The sequence below is a fragment of the Pinus tabuliformis genome, chromosome X (assembly GCF_031772625.1).
Source record: "Pinus tabuliformis cultivar Carrire ecotype Pingquan chromosome X, CPIR1, whole genome shotgun sequence".
NCBI lineage: Eukaryota > Viridiplantae > Streptophyta > Pinopsida > Pinales > Pinaceae > Pinus > Pinus tabuliformis.
Window position 1 is genome coordinate 388,084,019 of NC_142308.1, and position 18,090 is coordinate 388,102,108.

At 39.0% G+C, this 18,090-nt stretch overlaps 1 protein-coding gene across 3 annotated transcripts in view; it reads right to left on the reverse strand.

The window, feature by feature from the left end:
- LOC149140164 (RNA pseudouridine synthase 4, mitochondrial-like) overlaps positions 1-18,090 on the reverse strand; it is a 190,363-nt gene that overhangs the window by 151,199 nt on the left and 21,074 nt on the right. The window lies entirely within an intron of this gene.

Sequence of the window (18,090 nt, forward strand, 5' to 3'; positions counted from 1 at the left end):
GAATCTGGAGAACAAAAGATTACTTCTGCAATTTACAGATAATATTTATATATATATATATTTTTATTAGACAAAAACTGAATGATGGATTACAATGGCAGGAGGCCCTGGCTTAAATACAGCCTAAGTGCCTTTACATGAGGGGGCATGATCTTTTGAGCATGCCCCTTAATTTAAACATTAAATTAAATTAATTTTATACGTAACAGAATCTAAAGAAATGTCCATCCACATCACCAGATACATCCTCTCATATCCCAGTCACTAAGCCGACTGCATTACCTAGAGAGAAAAGTAAGGTTTGCAGGTAAAGTTCCATTACGGTCTTCCCTGACAATCAGTAGCATCAAAACAACTTGAAAAGCAAATCCATAGAAACTAGGATATAGCATGGGAACATTACAATGGTCTCCCTGTATTTGTTCTGTAATTACTAATTTCTCTTCCATTAAAGGCAGCCATCCACCTTGCTCCAGGTTTCTTTCACAAGCTGCACAAGCAACCCCTCTTGGATGGCATCACCAGAAGAAACATTAGACCCTTTGGTTTCGCGAATCACAGATCAATCTGTTGAACACTTTAATAAAGAAAAAGGTTGATCGAAAGCTTGCCCTGTTTCCCAAGAAGCATGAAGCCTTCCAGCAGGCCAAGTCCCCAGTTACAGTCTTAAAACAGAGCCATTAACGTGCCATATTGAAAACATGCTCATTTTTTCACCGATTTGTTGTTTTATGGCCATTTTGAATACAGTAGACATAATCAGCAAATAGGTGCAGCATCATTGGAAAGGTCAAAACAAAGTCATCATTAGGCTACTTTCATGTTTACTTCTCAAACTCTACAGGATCCATATATGTGAACTTTGAAGGAGGGCCCTGGATGAAGGGCAAAGCAGGCCTGTTTAGAAGCTTTGAATGTTTGGAACCTGGGATTAGACCAGTTTAAGGAAACTCTTTCATTGGTTCTGGTGTGGGTAAACATGATGCCCTTGCATGATGGGCTAAACACGCCTGTCAAGAAGCTTTACAAGTTTATAACCTGGGATTAGAACAGTTTAAGCAAACTCTTTCATCGGTTTTGGTGTGGATAAGAATATCCCAGGTTTACCCTTTGAATTCTCACATGACCAGTGTTCATTCATATAAGAAACTTCATCGGCACCATATCTAATGGCCTCTAAAATTACTACAGTTCATACCAATCTGGTATACACTCATAAATGCATAGGTTTGGATATAAGCAAGCCTTTGCAAGCATTAGTGAACATGAGAAGCAGCCTTTAAATTATGAGAACATTGCTTTTATCTGAAATATTTGCTCCAAGTCAAGTTATTTGGTACATATCTGCCCCAAAAATTAGAAACAAAAAGAGGCCAGTCCCGCCCCTCCCTCTACTTTGTCAAAGCTAGAGGTTCCTTTGGTTTCGCAAAAAGTCAAAAATAAGGTTGGAGGAAGCTCAAAGGCACAAAATCCAAAACAATCCATTGAAAGCCAAGGCAGCAGATCTGAAATTGTTTCAAGCCTTGGAAAACTTCATCTTATATTCTCTATTGGAGAATAGTCTCTGAGAAAGCTGCTTCACTGGAGGCTTATTACCAAAACTCATATTCATCCATAAAAGAGGGGATAAAATCAAAAGCAGAAAACCCAAGAGAATTCAGTTTTAGAAACAACCCAATCTCAAGGCCTGAAGTTTATTAAGGAGATTCTCTTGCAGCTTGGAGAACTTACATCAAGCTCATGATTTATCCTCTCAAAAGAATCCAATGATCAAGTAAAATAAAAACCAGTCCTCTCCTCAAGATTGCTAAATGCAGGACAATTGTCATGAGGAAGGAAGTGATCAACAGTCTAGGCCCTGTTGCTGCAAAATCTAGCAGGCCCAACGCAAAGCCTCACTGGGCAGGGCCAGACCTTATGGAAACAAGAGAAAGGGTTGCCACTGTCACCTCAGCAACCTTTCTCCTGCTCTTTAGTGGATTTAAACCACAAGGGAGGCTTTCCTAAATCACCTAGAAAGACACTCTAATACTAGGGCTCAAGTTGATAACTTAAAGACCTATTGTTGGATAGAGTACCAACAAGGGCTAAGATGGCCTATGTTTTCTATGGTAGGGTTCAAATATTCAATGCCTAGAAAAATAGATAGGCTGCTATAAGTTAGGGCTCGGATGATATGCAATGGTAAGGCATTCTCACATAGCAGCCCAAGAAAAGCTCTTAGAATGATATTCAACAATAAAGGAACAAGATCTTCCAATAGAGGTGAGGTTTAGACTAGGGAAATTAATTCTATCACTGTTAAGCATAACCAGCAATAAAGACAGTGGTGTCAGCCATATTTAGGAGGAATATACCATGCACTATGCTAGATTTTGCGGCAACATCTTTGGCGCTGTTGCCAGAGAGGAGTTGAGACCACCTCCTCGAAATCTAAAGTCTATGCTTCAATAAATGTTGATGAGAGAATCCCAAAGGCTGTGATAGAACCTCTCATCTAGCAACTCCTACCACTGGATCCCCTTCCTTATCCCCTGGTAGTCAGTCAAACAAAGTCGTTGCTCCTTGAAAGAGAAGAAATAATCGTAAGACTATTGCCTCTTCATCTTCCCCCATAGTTGGGGACCTCTTTGGTAGTTCTTCCACCTCAAATACAATGGCCAGGTTGAGGCTTAATGCTGCATTCAAGCCCTTGGATGTGAGTGGGTTCCCCAATGCTCCTCATAAGCTGCTTGAAAAGTAAGAAGAATGGTTGCCCAAATTCAATAGGAGTGATGCAATCATGGCTGAAAAGCATATGCATGAATTCTATTGGGCTATTGGCAGAAGACTAATAGAAGAAGAGGATATTGTGGTAATGTTGTTTGCCTTATCCTTGAAAGGAAGTGCTAGGGACTAGTATTTAGATTTGCCTGCAAGGAGCCTTAAGAATTGGAACCAACTCCATGAAGCATTCAACAAGAGATGCGCCACATAAAGAAAGGCATGCAACTCTTGGCTAAATTCCAGGGAGCCAAGAAAATTGACAATTAGAGTGTCAAGGATTTCACACAAAGGTTTGACAAATTACTCAAAGAAGTTCCTAATCTATACAAACCTATGAACCAAACTATCCTTGACCTATATGTAGAAACTTTCCCTAGACATATGTCTTATGCATTAAAAGATAAGAACCTAAGTAACATAACACGTCCTCCACCCCCCCTCCGTGTCACGTATTTCACGTGTCGGACATGACACGTGTGTCACACGTGTCTAACACGAGTTTGACAAACAAGACACAAGTTTGACTAGTGTCGAACACCAGCCCGATTAGTGTCTTGATGGACACATGTCCAGTGAAAAAGCATCTTAAAATCAATTTATTGCCTCATTCTCACGCAATTCAGTCACAGGTTTGGAGCTCTCAAAGGTTTTGGAGTGCATCTAAGGGTAATTAAGCAATGTTAAAAGGGATTCCAAGTGTTGGGAAGTGGATTTGTTTAGGCCCTACTAATGCTATGCAATTAATGGTAATGTTAAATTCTTAAAATAAAGGTGACATTCTCCTTTATCTTTCATTTTCATCATGAGAATGATGAAAATGAAAGATAAAGAAGAATGTCACCTTTACTTAAATTTTAACATTACCATTAATTGACTCAAGATATTTGAGTGGCTTCAACCTCATTGGATTTCATGGAGAAAATAGAATTTTAGATCGCACTCAAAATCCCGGAGACTAACAGTTTTCAAGATTTCATGATTGAGGGAATTGCAATGTTTCCATTGGAATTTGTCATGTATGAGGGTATGAAACTAGCACTTAATTAAGAGGACCAAGCCCTCTAAGTACTTCAATGTAGGTGGCATTGATTGTCGAACTCCTATGTCACTGCACTAGTAAAAATGTACCGATCACTCAAACTGAATCTCTATTTAACAAATTAAAGGGTGATATTGATGATGATGATCCCAATATAAGCAATGATTTTGATGATATCTAGTACTAGTCATTTGTTGTAGCATGATTTTTTTTGGACTCTATGGGCCATTAGGGCCTCTTTATTAATGTATTTTTTATTGAGAGATGGATTGCACTCAGTGCTATTTTCGTTATATGCATTAGTTGGATGATTGAATTTGTATCATCGTCATGTAAATATTTTATATATTTCATATTTTATGTGTAAATCACTAATTTGTTATGTTTTCTAATATATATTATATTTTTTAATATATAATCTATAACATGTCCTCTGCGTCATGTTTTGGGGGTTTGTCATGTCATGTTTGTGTCCTCCATGTCCAATGTCCTTGTGTCATGTGACTTAGATAAGAACCCTCAAACTATTGACGAAACCAAGGCTTTTGTTGATACCATTGAATGTAACTTAAGCGCATCTAAGATTGATATGCTTTCAGATCCCAGGGCTAAAGTAGAGGTTAAGTCTAAGCCAAGTGCTTAAGTTGACCCCACCTTTCAAGCTTTTGCTCAAAAGTTTCATATGATTACCAATGAATTGATGCAAGGGCAAATTGCCATGATGGCAAATGGCAAACAGTCATGTAAAAACTATCCTCCCAAACCCATATTTAGCAATGATAGGGCTCCTAAAAGAAATCCCAATAGTGGCAAAAACCCTTCACAACATAATGTGCCCAACACCCTTGCCCCTACAAACATGGTTAGTCAAGAGGGATTTCCCCGGTGTCAAATTTGCAATAAATTCCATAGTGAGGAGTGTCCCTATAATCAATTTGAAGAAGAGGATGGTCTAAAGCACTTCAATCTGATTAACAATCCCGCTCCTTTCCCTATTCTGCTTGCTGAATCCTTATCCCTTTCCCCACAACAGCATGAAGAGTCTATTGACGAGCCAAATAAAGATTGTGATGAACCTATTAACATTATTGAAGTTGGGGCTAGATTCAAAGGGTTGCATTATTCACTAGAAAGGATAGTGATCCAAACCACCCTAAAGCAAGTAGTACTAATAGCCTAGTTCGTCAAAAAAGTATCAAGCCACCTTCACCCCCTAAGACTAATCCTAAGCCCAACTCCTTCAATGCTAATGTCTTATCAAAGGTAAATGTGCCCATCCCATTCTTGGAACTTACCAAGCTTGAACTTCGAAGAGGTCAAGTCAAGAAGATCCCCATCTTAGACAGAGTTTGAGGACCCTCCTGTTATATTACAAAACATGTATAATGATTGAAAAAGTGGAGGGCATGCACCTTTCTTGTTGTTCCTAGTAATAAATAACCTTATATTCCACAATTGTATGTTTGACTCAGGCGCCTCTACAAATGTTATGCCTTTAAGAGTCATGAATCAATTGGAAATGAAAATTATTAAGCCCTACAAGATTGTGAATGGTTTTGATTCAAAGTCTATACCTATGCACGTTTAATCAAGGATGTTAAGGTCTTTTTGGCTGCTAACAAAGATATCTCTGTATTAATGGACATAGTGATCATTGATGTTCCAGATGCGTGGGGGATGCTCTTGTCAAGAAAATGGCCAGCATCTATTGGTGGACAATTACACATGATACAATACCCACCATTGATAGGAAGCCATTTATTCCATATAGAGAACCACACATGGTTCAGCATGTGGAGGACGTTAATACTTTCCCTTTCGCTCAGCATCCTAGCAAGACCCAACATAACACAACTCCTTTAAACCTGCAGGTGGATTAAAAACACTTTAAACTAAAGATCCTTGTAAGACTTGTTACCCACCATTTTGTGGGTAATATCCCTAGGAGAATTTTTTTCTCCAAGATGGTCCTCAGCCGGTAGCCAACAGCCCCTTGTAGCCACCAGCTAGCTCATTGTGCCATTTCTCCGCCACCTAAGCCAGCCATGTGGTCCCTTGCCCATCTGCCATGATCGTATGTTTGAAGGTGGGCCTCCCGAACCTAAAGGTATGCCTTGTCATTTGGAAATTGAGTATTGTAGTTTGCTTATCATGGACACTTCTGGGTATGGATTAATGGGGGGATTTGGCGGAAAGAATGGACTAGGTCTGTGCTCTTCCCCTAGACCCCTTTTAGGCATTACCCTTGGATTCTAGTCCCGTGGGATCTCTTTTACTGACAATTTGGCTCTAGGGATGATATTTCATGGAAAACCCCAATTTTGGTTGCGTGGTCCTGCTCCCTTATCTGCTTATATTACCCCCTTTCCATTCATTAGTACCCCATTCATCATCTCTCCCACCTGGGTCCACATTCCTCCACCGGGTCCACATAGGGCTAGCTTGCCCCTTCCCCTTGCCCACACCCTGGGTCATGGCCCGAGATGAAGCTCGAAGATGGACGCAGTTGAAAAGAAAGATAAAAGCATATATGGCCACATTCAACAGGAAAATGTACCACAAAATGCAAAAGATGGTTGGGACAAATATATTTAGCATGTGGGCAAAAGCCAATACATGAGCTCCACCTCGTCATCATGGCCATCGCCCTAGTTCCTACAGGTTCTATGAGCCTTCTTCATCATATAGGAACCCATGATTATCCCAACCCCTAGTGGGCGATGAACCGCCCCACCTTAAAAGGGGGAATTCACTGCTATATCTTATACATCATGTTCTAACCCCTTCAGCCCCAAGCAATTAATCAAAGGAAATCATAAAAAGGCAAAAGGCATAAAAGAAGGGTGGAAAAATCAAAGTCGAGGGACCTCATGTACCACGATTGCTCCCTCCTACACATTATAAACCCAAGTGTGGGCTTCCCTCTTATTAGCTACCCTTGTACCCCAGCATGTGACCCAAGGCTGCCCCTTCTCATTCCCTACTTCATTCACCTATCTGTCACATGCCACCACCTTTTGAAGGATGTACCTTGACTATATTATCCCCTTTAGAAGTAGAAACCACCTAATAGGATTATTGGTTAACCCCATTTGGAGTTTAGGAGACACTGGCACATCCTGAAGCCCATTATGGAAGGGCAGGCCATTATGAAGTCCCCACCTGTGGTCCATGATTAGGTAAGCTCATTTACTCAATTTCTCTAATGACTTGTTGTACTGGAAGGCTAGGGGATGCATTGGATCTTATGCAGGATTGCAGATGGTTTCCATCTTGGGTTTGGTCTCCCTATACGGGGTCCTAATCCTCTAGAGAGCCACATTGGCACATGCAGGGTGAGCGTTGAGAACCATGGGCCTCCATAGCAACAGATTACGCTCCATGGATCCCCACAACCATTCATAGATTGCTCGTGGTTCACTTATTGGACGAGGAGGATGCACTTGATCCATCATGCCCAGCTGGCCCCAGATCTACACCATACACTTGGCAGATGATCCAGGACTTGCACGATGATGTGGCACCACCTACACCATCATCCTAGCCCTTGCAGGCGATCTACAAGCATCTTTGATTTGTTTGGAGACCGATGAGGACACTTGCGTGCCCCCACATGTCATTTGGAGCACCACAGGTTATTAGAAGGGGCCAGCCCCTTGTCCACCGCTTTTGAGGGTCCTATTCTTCATTATGGCACCCATAGACCTCATTAGGCCTCTTAGAGGGCCCTACGACATGCATAGACTATTATTTGACCTCTTGAGAGACTTACCTTTTCATTTATGAGCTAGTTTGGTGGGTTGGTCACCATAAGTTGAATTATTAGAACATTATTTTATTTTTGGGGCTCATGTAGGCCAAGGAGGCTAATTTGAACTCCTAAGTTGTGTATAAATACAAGTGATATGAGCTCATTTGCTCATCATCACTTTGGATTGGATCTCTTCTCTCTCTTGAGAATTTCACACTTTTTCTTAGTGGATGAATTGGAGCTTTATGGATGAATTTTGATGTGTGGATATTGGTCTATCTTCTCTTGGAGCTTCTCTCTTGTCAATTGTGAATGGTTGGATATACTCTGTTACATGTAAGTACATGCTTTTTGATGTTATTCTTGTTTACTTTTGTCATATACGTTGGACTGGGATTTTCGTTGTTCTAGGGCTAATTGTTGCATGCATTTACTGCTTAAAATTGTGGAATTTGTCTCTATTATAGCATCTCTCAATGTATGGGCCATGTAATATGAGCGAAATCTCCTAGGGGTAATTCTATTAATGAATTCGATCTTGATAAGCCATTCCTTTCGCACATCAAAGTATAAAAGTTGCAAGGTTGCTTCTTCTTGACTTAGAAAGGCTAGCGAAGTGATCTTGAGGCCGCCTTGAATGGGAACCAAGAAATCCTACTCATATTCATCATAGACATCCATTCTCCCAAAGATTAAGGCACTAATCTACCAAGGGTGGTCACTAAAACTCATATTCTTTCACCTCCTTCCAAGTCTAACCAAGTTGGGGTACCTAGGACATCAATTTCCCGACAAGCTAGCCATCAAAAAAAATTGATCTCCTAGGGTCTCCTGCATTGCCCTTTGCTCTAACTCTCCTCTAATTTTGAGGCCATTCTAATGGAGGAATTAGGAGAAAAGCCAAGCCCTAGCTCCGGGATCAAAACTTGCCCTGCCATCCCCAAGGCTAGTACCTCATAGGGTCAAAACAACATCTTCAAGTGAAATTATTTCTTTGATCCTTTCCCCACCTTGTCTAGGGTAAGAATATCATTGGTTGCTACATACTTTCCTCATACCCTAGACCAGGTCCACTTGGTCCTGTGTGGTCCCGCTCCTTTGAAAGATCATTCTTCAAGAACCATCCAAGATACCAATTCTAACAAGGATTTTAGGGATTGGGGAATTCCTTTACAAGTCTTATCCCATAAACCTAACCTTCAAGCCCTCTCTTCCTTTCCCTAGAATACATAGTACCTTGCTTAGAAAGCAAGCAAGCTCCATCGTTCAAATTCTTTTGGGAAAGGGTTTATTTGGGTCACTCATATCCATTGACTTATCCTTCATTGGTGACTCTATACACACCGAGTCTCCTCCCATTGGTGAAAGTCCGTAAATAAAAGGGAGCCTTAGCTGAGGTGACAGTGGGCTAAGTCTCCATTTGTTGCCCTTGGCCTAACATTTGCCCTTTTAGGGATCCCCCTTAGGTACCCTACTAGCTTGAGCGGTAACAAGACCTAAGCCAGTTAGGGAGGTAGGAGGGGAATATTTGTCAAGTCAAGTCAATGCCTTCATCTAAAAGTAAAAGGCAAACATTACCAAAACAATAAAAAAAAAGCAATAGGTTTAAAAGCAAGGAAAGGATTTCCAACTTGGGGATTTAGTACTTGTTGATAATAACCCTTATCCTTTTCAGGTCCACAATAAAGTAGGGGTAGGTTACTTTTACATAGCCAACCTTGATGGTGAGCCCTTGTCATCCCCTATAAAAGACAAGCACACAATTTCTTTTAGTGGAACCTAATGCATTAATTATTAGATAGTTGCATTGCATTCGTGTGTCTTGCATTTTTGTGAGTGCATCCTACTTTTGAAATTATTCGTGTTGATGTGTATGTGTAGTAGTTAGATGCATTATTTTAGCTAACGTTGTACTTTTAGTCTTAGTTTATCCTATATCACAAGGATGACAATTAGCACCATGCTCAGTTGCTATCAACAAGTTGTTGTGAGTGTTCAGGTAACAAGTCTACCAAGCCCTAGGGATTGATGGAGTTCTCATGCGCTCTTTGTTTGAGCACATAGATCATGCACTCTACAGTGAGCATATGTCCTTGAATTGGACCCAAATGTTACCCACCAAAAAGTGGGTAGCCCATAATAGAAAAAAATCTCCTCCTTGGAAAGTTAACTAGCCAGCAGCCCTATATGATCAATACATGACATAGTGCAAGGATCCTCCACTTCTTGCTTCGGTTAGATTCCTCTCTCCCATCCAACATTCCTTCTTCAAGGAAGGTGGGTCATCCATCCGCAAGTACTTTAACCCTTTGTAATCATGTGTTTTCACTTAAAGTTTCGAGCATACTAATATGGATCAAGGGGTGATCTAGATTATTGACTGATCTTGGCTGTAATCTTATTCCCTGAATTCACTTGGGAGGTTAGGTTTTGACTCTAGTCAAGTGGGACCTCCTCTGTATGAAATTTTAATACTATTGCAGTTAGTTGGTTATTATTCTCCTATCAATTGATTATTTTTCTTCTACAAATTATTTGTGGCAAACACTGAATAAAACACAATTGCAACTATCAGGATATCCCAGAAGAGGCAAACCCTCACACTCGCAGAACCTCGGCACCGGGTCGGATCGATAAATCCAAGCCATGGGCTTACTTCGATGGAGCTGCCCAACCACATGGTTGCAGAGGGGGTTTCATGCTATACATCTCTGAACAACATTTCTTTAAGGTCCAATTAGGTCTAGGGGAGGGTACAAACAACTTTGCCGAGCTTATTACCCTCAGACATCTGCTCCATTTTGCATTAGCACATGACTGCACTTCTATTCAGATCTATGGGGATTCCAAAATTATTATCAATTGGTTCAACAACAAAAATCATTGTCATGCTATTTCTCTACAAAATATTTTGGATGAAGTCTACAATTACAAAGCAGTGTTTAACTCAGTCTCTTGTCATCATATATACAGGGAATATAATGAAGATGCTGACAGACTTTCCAAGGAGGGCTCGCTACTTCCCCGAGGCTTGTGGATAATCTCTGAACAGATGGGAGCAGACTTCTACCAATATCACCACAGGCCATATATAGACCAGGATTACCATAGGGTGGATAGGCCCTAATTATATATATTTTTTGTTGTTTTTATTAGAGTTTTTCATCAAAATATGTAAATATTTATATCTGCTGATATATAGACAAACAGTCTGAATATGTACAGGAAATGGCTTGGCCATTCATATTTTGTTACAGTTTGATTTGAATTGGTCATGGATCAACAGTACTCGCATATGCCACAGGCATCTACTACATGTAATTTTTCTACTTAATGAAAGATTATGATTTTTCCATTGGAAAAAAAACACAATTGCAACTTCACTAAAAAATAAATAACCACAAGAACTAAGAAAATTATGCACACACACACACAAATAATGGACACCAATATTTTTGGACGTCCCAGGAAAAACCCCAGTGTGGGGAAAACCAATTCTGCAAATGAATAATTTTATTATTCTTCAACAAATTTGTGATGGAGAAAATTACAAAATCGTTTGACAAAATTTAACAAACCTCCGAAAAAATATTTTTATCACTTCTGCAAGTCGATTTCTCCTCCAGGAATCAACTCAGCCTCCTCTGAGCAATTTTGCCTCCCTCTGGCTTCTGCTCGACTCACATGTGTAGCCATCTCACTAGCAAACTCTTATTGCTGAGGAAATAACTCGGCCTCTTTCTGGAATTCGACCTCAATTGGCAAATTGACCTTCATGTGCAAATCGATCTCTCCTACAATTTCTCCTCTCCGGCACTTCGTCCTCTTTGAGGAATTTGCTTTGCAACTAGGGTAATTTGCACCCCTACTCTGGAGCAATTCACACCACTGGAAAATCATCCTCCTTCTGCAGAAAAAAATTGATCTCCAACTCTCCCTGGAAATCGTTGTGACAAAATCCTCCAACAATCCTGTCTCCAAGCACTGTTGAACTCACTTTGTTGATGCCCCTGCGTTGCCACTGCACCCTTGCTATGACTGCAATATTGTGTCTCAATCTCTCGCTGATCTTCTGTGTGTTCTCAAAGTGCCCATAGATCTGCTCTTATAATCTCTTGTTGATGAATCAACGACCATGATCTAATCACAATTGATAACTAAAATCATCTTAGACCCCTTCTCGTGACTTTTCCGGAAGTCTCTAGAGGAAGATCAATTTACCTCAATTAATATTGATTAATTAACCCATTTCCCTAACTTAGACTTAGGAAAATTAATTAACTAGCTAATTAATTCTAATCAAAGCCTTTTCTTGTGAAACCTTTTCTCGATATTGGAGAAAATGTGTTTCTTAGCCTCATAGACACAATCTGAGAGAAAAACAATTGTCTGAGCTACATAAACTAACACTTTGGGGCCTTAGGGTTTTAAGAAGGACACCACCAGGGAGGCTCTAATTGAATTAGCGTGTCCATGGTATCCCATACTTACCACTTTCCATCTTTTTCCATTATTCCATCTCCATTCTTTGAACTAGTGGTCATTAGTCATGAGGATTAGCACCCTCATCCTCCTTGAGTCTAGGTTAGAAAACTTTGCCCTAGTGGTCTATGCAGCTAAATGAAAGTTAGAAGTGTTGACCACTCCATGTCAACTACCCCGTAGCTGTACATTTTTTTCCAGTGTTCCACGGGGACGCGTCCCCCAGGGTCGGGTGCGCGCACCCCTCGCACCCCACGCACCCGGGACGGGGAGTCTCTTGGGGGTGCGTTTCCCCACGCACCCTTTTTGGGGAGTCTTGGGGAGACGCAAGGGGGTGCGTTTCCCCAGTGTGGGAGTCTAGACTCCCCAAAAAGGGTGCTTCTAGGCGTCCCCCTTCAGTGTGGGAGTCTAGACTCCCCAAAAAGGGTGCGCCTGGGCATCCCCCTTTAAATTTGTCTAATAAGACTTAAAAATTCAAAATTCAAAATCAACAATTCAAAAATCAAAATCATTAAATTTTTTTTTAACTAAAATTAAAACTAAATAACTAAAACTTAAAAGTCTAAGCTGAGGGACAGTGAGCCGAGTCATTGCCGTTGAGAGACTCTGAGCCGAGATAGCATGCTGCGTCCCCTTGCAGGCTTGCTGTTGGCAGTTGCTCCAGCCACTGCTATTTAAAATTTTGACCACGACTTTTAAGTTTCATCTGCAGCCCAGCATCCTCGAACCTCCTGAGTCCTTTGCCGTCAACCCTCTGTCCCTAACGCTGTGCGGCTCCACCTCCAGGTAGACATTAAAGCTTGAAATCTGAACTGTTTTAATGTTGTAGTTAAAAAAAAAATGTTGTAACAGTGAACATACAGCCTGCGGCCCTGCTGTAATTTTTAAAATTTTTAATTTTTTTTTTTAAATTTGATATCATTTGTTTAAACTATAATTATAATGTTTTAAATTTTAATAATTTTTAAATATAAATTTTAATGAAAACTTCAAAATGCTTCAAAACACAGTCACTTGAATTTAATTTTTATTTTTTGTTTATGTTTTTGTTTTTAAATTTTTAATAATTTAAATTTAATTCTACTATATTTGCATTGTAAATTTTAATTTACATGAATTTTTTTTTTAAACTCTTCCTGCAGGGCAGAAAAACAAAAAAAAATTGCAAAATAAATTAAAACAGTGACACAACAAGCTGCAAGCCTGCAAGTGTAAAATCGTTGATTACAACATGAGCATTATTTGAATATTTTATTATTGATTTTTATTTTTGTTTTTCGAATCTCATGGTATGTATGAATAATAATTAATTCAATAATGAGACTTGTCACTTGAGTATGTCATATGAATGATGTATGTATCAAAATGAATGATGAGGATGGATCAATGATTCAAATTTCAATTGTCTATTTAATATTTTTATGCTTTCATTATTGAACAATGAACAATGAATATATATATATATATATATACCTCGACGACTCCCCGCACCCCTGAAATTTCCCTAAAATTTGAGGGTACTCCCACACGTCCCCCCTGTGCGTCTCCCCGCACCCGCGTCTCCCCGCACCGGAGTCTTGGTGGAACATTGTTTTTTTCGCACATGGATTTCCATCATGTCCGAGCACTCAGATGATCATCATTATCGGCTATATGTACACTGGAGTTTTGTAAACCCATTCTGCATTTTGTAATGTAAATGGTCCTAGTAAGACAAATGTATGTAACAACCTAGGTAAATTTATTTTTCTGATGATGATTTCTATCCTAGGAGGTTTTTAGTCTCACCAATTCATGTGTGTTTCTAAACACGGATGATCGACAAAGTTTTTCCCTCCAGCCTCACCCCAAAGCTAGGGTGGATTTTGTCGTTGGGATTTTAAATGAGTCCTAGTGTTATTTATCGAGTCTCTGTAAAAGTGATTTGGGAATAATTCTAACTATTTGGTTAGATTATTTTATTACAAGTCACTTAATCTACTAGATCATATTTTGTGTCGCAGAAATGGGTAATTATTGAGGGTCTATAACGAACGGGTGTTCCCCCTTCATGGGTTAGAAATGTAATATTTCATGTAAAAAATATTTAGTGCATGGTCCCTCATAGTTAGACACCATGGCTAAATATTAGAGGGTTGGAAAAATTAATAATCCCCTCATGAGTCAATTAATTAAAATTTCTGGCTAAAATAAATTAAAATGCTAAACCCAGAAATTTAATTAATTTATATCTTAGGAAAAATTAAATTTCCAACATTTAAAATTCGTGGGTTTTAAAGTTGTTAATTTTTGGAGGTTCCAAGCCAAGGGAATATTGAAAATTTCAAGATATTTTGAACCCTTGGGCCATAGTAGTTAAGTCAAAGTCAACTTTTTGCGGCAATTAACTCAAAATAATCATTTTTTAGTTAATTAAAAGGAAATTAAAAGTGAAATTCGAATTTCCTCAAAAAATAACTTTATTTCAACGGTGATGATTAAAAGATCACTTGATTTTTATCAACAGTTGAGATTGCTTTTTACGGGGATCAAGCCAACTAGCCGTTGGAGAATTCTTCTATAAATGAGAGGCATCTCTCCATTATTTGGATCCTATTTCTAAATCGTGTACTTGCTCTAAGAAAGCTCTTGTAACTTTTTTCTAGTTAATAAAACGCAAAGACTTTGGGATTTCAGACCGTGGTGTTCCTCTTTCATATTTATGTGGTAATATTGTTCTTAATACTTTGTTGTTTTTATCTGCATTTGCTAGTTAATAGCCTATGAGGATTGATCTGTGCACAGGTATCTTGCACAGATTTTTGGGTTTTTAAAATATCATTTTGATTTGATAAAAGTAGCAGGTATCTCTATTTCTTGATGATTTTATGATTATTTTTTTATCTCTATTAATCTAACAAGCAGATCTAAGTTTGCAGAAGTTATCATTCAAGATTTGGGCGTTTGGGGAAATCCTCAGTTGGATCAACCGACTCTCAGATTACAAAATCTAAAGAGCCCATTGTTTTTAATTTCTGAAGTCATCTTACAAAACATTTTATTTGCAGGGTTTTTCTTGGGCTTGTGCCTCTTTAAAATTTCAAATTTATTTCTAAATTTGTGCAAAATTTGTTTAAATCTGGCTAATAGAGGGCTTTGATCTGCAAATCTGCTAGATCTGTAGAATATTATTGTAGATTTGTAAATATCAAATTTCTAATTCATTGGGGTTTTGGGTATTTCATATTTTTGTATATACATGTTTTGGGGTTTGCTATCTTTTGTTTGTGCAGGAAAAAATCTGAAAATTGCAGGTAATTTTTGTGGATTTCGGAGAGAGATCTAAGCCCTACAGGGCATCTCAATTTTGTTTTGCAGGTTGAAGAGAAATTTCAGAATTATAGTGGGCAAATTTTTTTAGGGTCTTGAGGCCCAGCGTTGGCCATCTCTAGCCTCATTCTCGGCCTCTATCATTCCACCCTCAGGCCTCTCTTCTTTGCAGCCTTCTTCATCATAATTTTCTCACTAAATTTTTCCTAAAATTTTCTAAGTTTGGCATTTGGAATTGGAGGATTTCCAGTGATTCGGGCAACATGCCTCCAAGTGTCTTCAAGCCCCTAAGGGTTGACTGGTGCACACTCTCTAACCTTTCCTCATTCCATTTTGAAAACAAGGTTAATACTGGCATAGATTTGCAATTAGCTGGAGTTTAGCAGCAGATTTAATTTACATTTTTACTGTTGTATAATTGCATAAATAGAAGTTAGCTTCAGTAACTTTTGCAAACAAATTTCTGAAAATTGTTTTACTGTTGTTCAGTAGTTTATTTCTGAGTTTTTTAGATCAAATACATCAATAAATCAAAAAGAATTGAACTCAGAAATTTTCTGAATTGTAGTTATCAGTTTGTCATTTAAAATTTTCTGTTGTTATACATAGAAATTTCTAAATATTGCATGGTTACAACACTGTTGTTTTAGAATATATTGTTGGTTTTAACATTTGATTTAAGAGCAGGTTACTACACTGATATTTCAATAATATGACTTGAGCTTAAAACATTTAGTTTAATTTCTAAAGTTCATTTGTTTTTGCATGCTTATGTAAGTAAGACTAATCTAGTTTTACTTATGCATCTAATGATCTTGATTGAGTATTTCATACAAATGAATTTTTTAATTTAAAAGTGTTTTATTTCCAGCATTTTACATTTCAGTCTATTGTGCATTTCAATAATTATTTATGCAGGTTTTACATTTTGTAGTGTTAGTATAAGTACATGCTTTCACATTTAGATCACCACCTTTCTGAGCCTTAAGTTTCCAAAATAATTTTAGGCCCTCATTTAACCAAAATTAACCAAGTCCCTGCATTTCACATAGCTTTAAGTTTTGCATTTGCATATGGGGCAGTCGAGTCTTTTTAGTAGCAGTTTCCCATCCTTTACTTGAACCTTATTTTCTTCGCAAGATAGTTGACTCCACAAGGCACTGGTATCACTTTCTTCAAATCATTTTGAATCCTTAAAATCTTGCGCAATCTAAAACAAGTATTGGTTTCTTAGTTGTGTCTCCCAGTTTAGTTGGTTCCCAACTAATCTTTCATTTTTCCATTTCCATAGGGTCTGCCTCCTTTAGTCTGTTATTGGGAGACAGCTCAAACGGAATGATTGGGGACCAGTGTGACAGCCCTCGATCTGAGCTGTTGTCGCGGTGCCTAGACATTCTATGCGACAACAAGAAGCATAAGAAAGCCATAAGGGATAAACAAAACAAAACAAAAACAAAAAATATGGCTAGGACAATTAATTAGTGCATGGGCAAAAGCCTAGCATGAGCTCTACCCCTTTCACTGACCATCCCCTGGTTCCTTAAGCACACGATGCTCCATCTATCAAAGGAACCCTCGTATTGTCCCAATCCTGATGAACAATAAACAACTTCATCATTAAGGGGTATTAAATGTTAAATCTCAATAAGCATGCTTAGCCTCCTTAACTATGCACCTGGATAAACCATAATCATAAAGAAGAAAAAGGCACACAAAAGGGGTAGAAAACAAGCTAAGGAAAGGCATATCTCATGCCTCCATGATTGCTCGCTCCTTATATCTATACACTCAAGATGTTGGACTACCATTAGTTGGTCACTTGGTTATGGCACCCTACCCTGTTGGACTACCATTAGTTGGTCACTTGGCTATGGCACCCTGCCCTAAAGTCATTCCCATTCTATTGCCACCATTTTCACACACACCTTGGATTGATGGGTTAACTTGGAACATGTCACTTCCCCTTGGGGGCTTTAAACACCTAAAAGGGTTATCCATCTAACCATCCCTAACATAAGGAGGTAACACTTTTACAAGACTTGATCTAGTTAGATATTTGAAGGTGATCTTTGTGTGAAGTATTATTTTTCCCCCAACATTAAGTATGGTTGACTATGATGCATACATGGTTACTATACCTTATGATTGTTGATTTTCACTTGATCCAGAGAGGGTTTTGTCAGGAGGTTCTCATCACAGAAGCAAAGGCCTCTTGAGATGATTGCCCCATTTTATCAGCATCATTGTAGAGCTCGTTTTATACATTGCAAAGAGAGAGTATGGCCTTGTTGATGCAGTATTTCCTATCCATAGCAAAGTGTTGGGCTATTTGATGACCCCACATGATGCTTGACACCCCGAGGACCCCCAGATGCTGAAACGTTGAGCTCGTGAAGCTTGGTATTGGAGATATTGATGATGTGCCTAGTGGACGTAGGATGCCCCCAAGTTGGCCATGACATTGTTTGAAATGCATCACTTGTTCTGGAGTTCGAATGATGATGGTCATTCTTACAATGATAGGGGAGGGCTTGCACATCATTTTGAAGCCCCAACGCTTGAGTTAAAAAGTGCCATGTCACCCTTATTACTCTTTCGAGGGTAACATTGGGCACCGTGGAGATGACGTGTTAGCATAGAGGCACTTTGGAGGCATGCCCATGATCTAGGAGATACATCTTGGAGTATGAAGCACTCATTAGCCCAAATGAAACCTTTTTGTGGCATTTAGAGCTCATTTGGA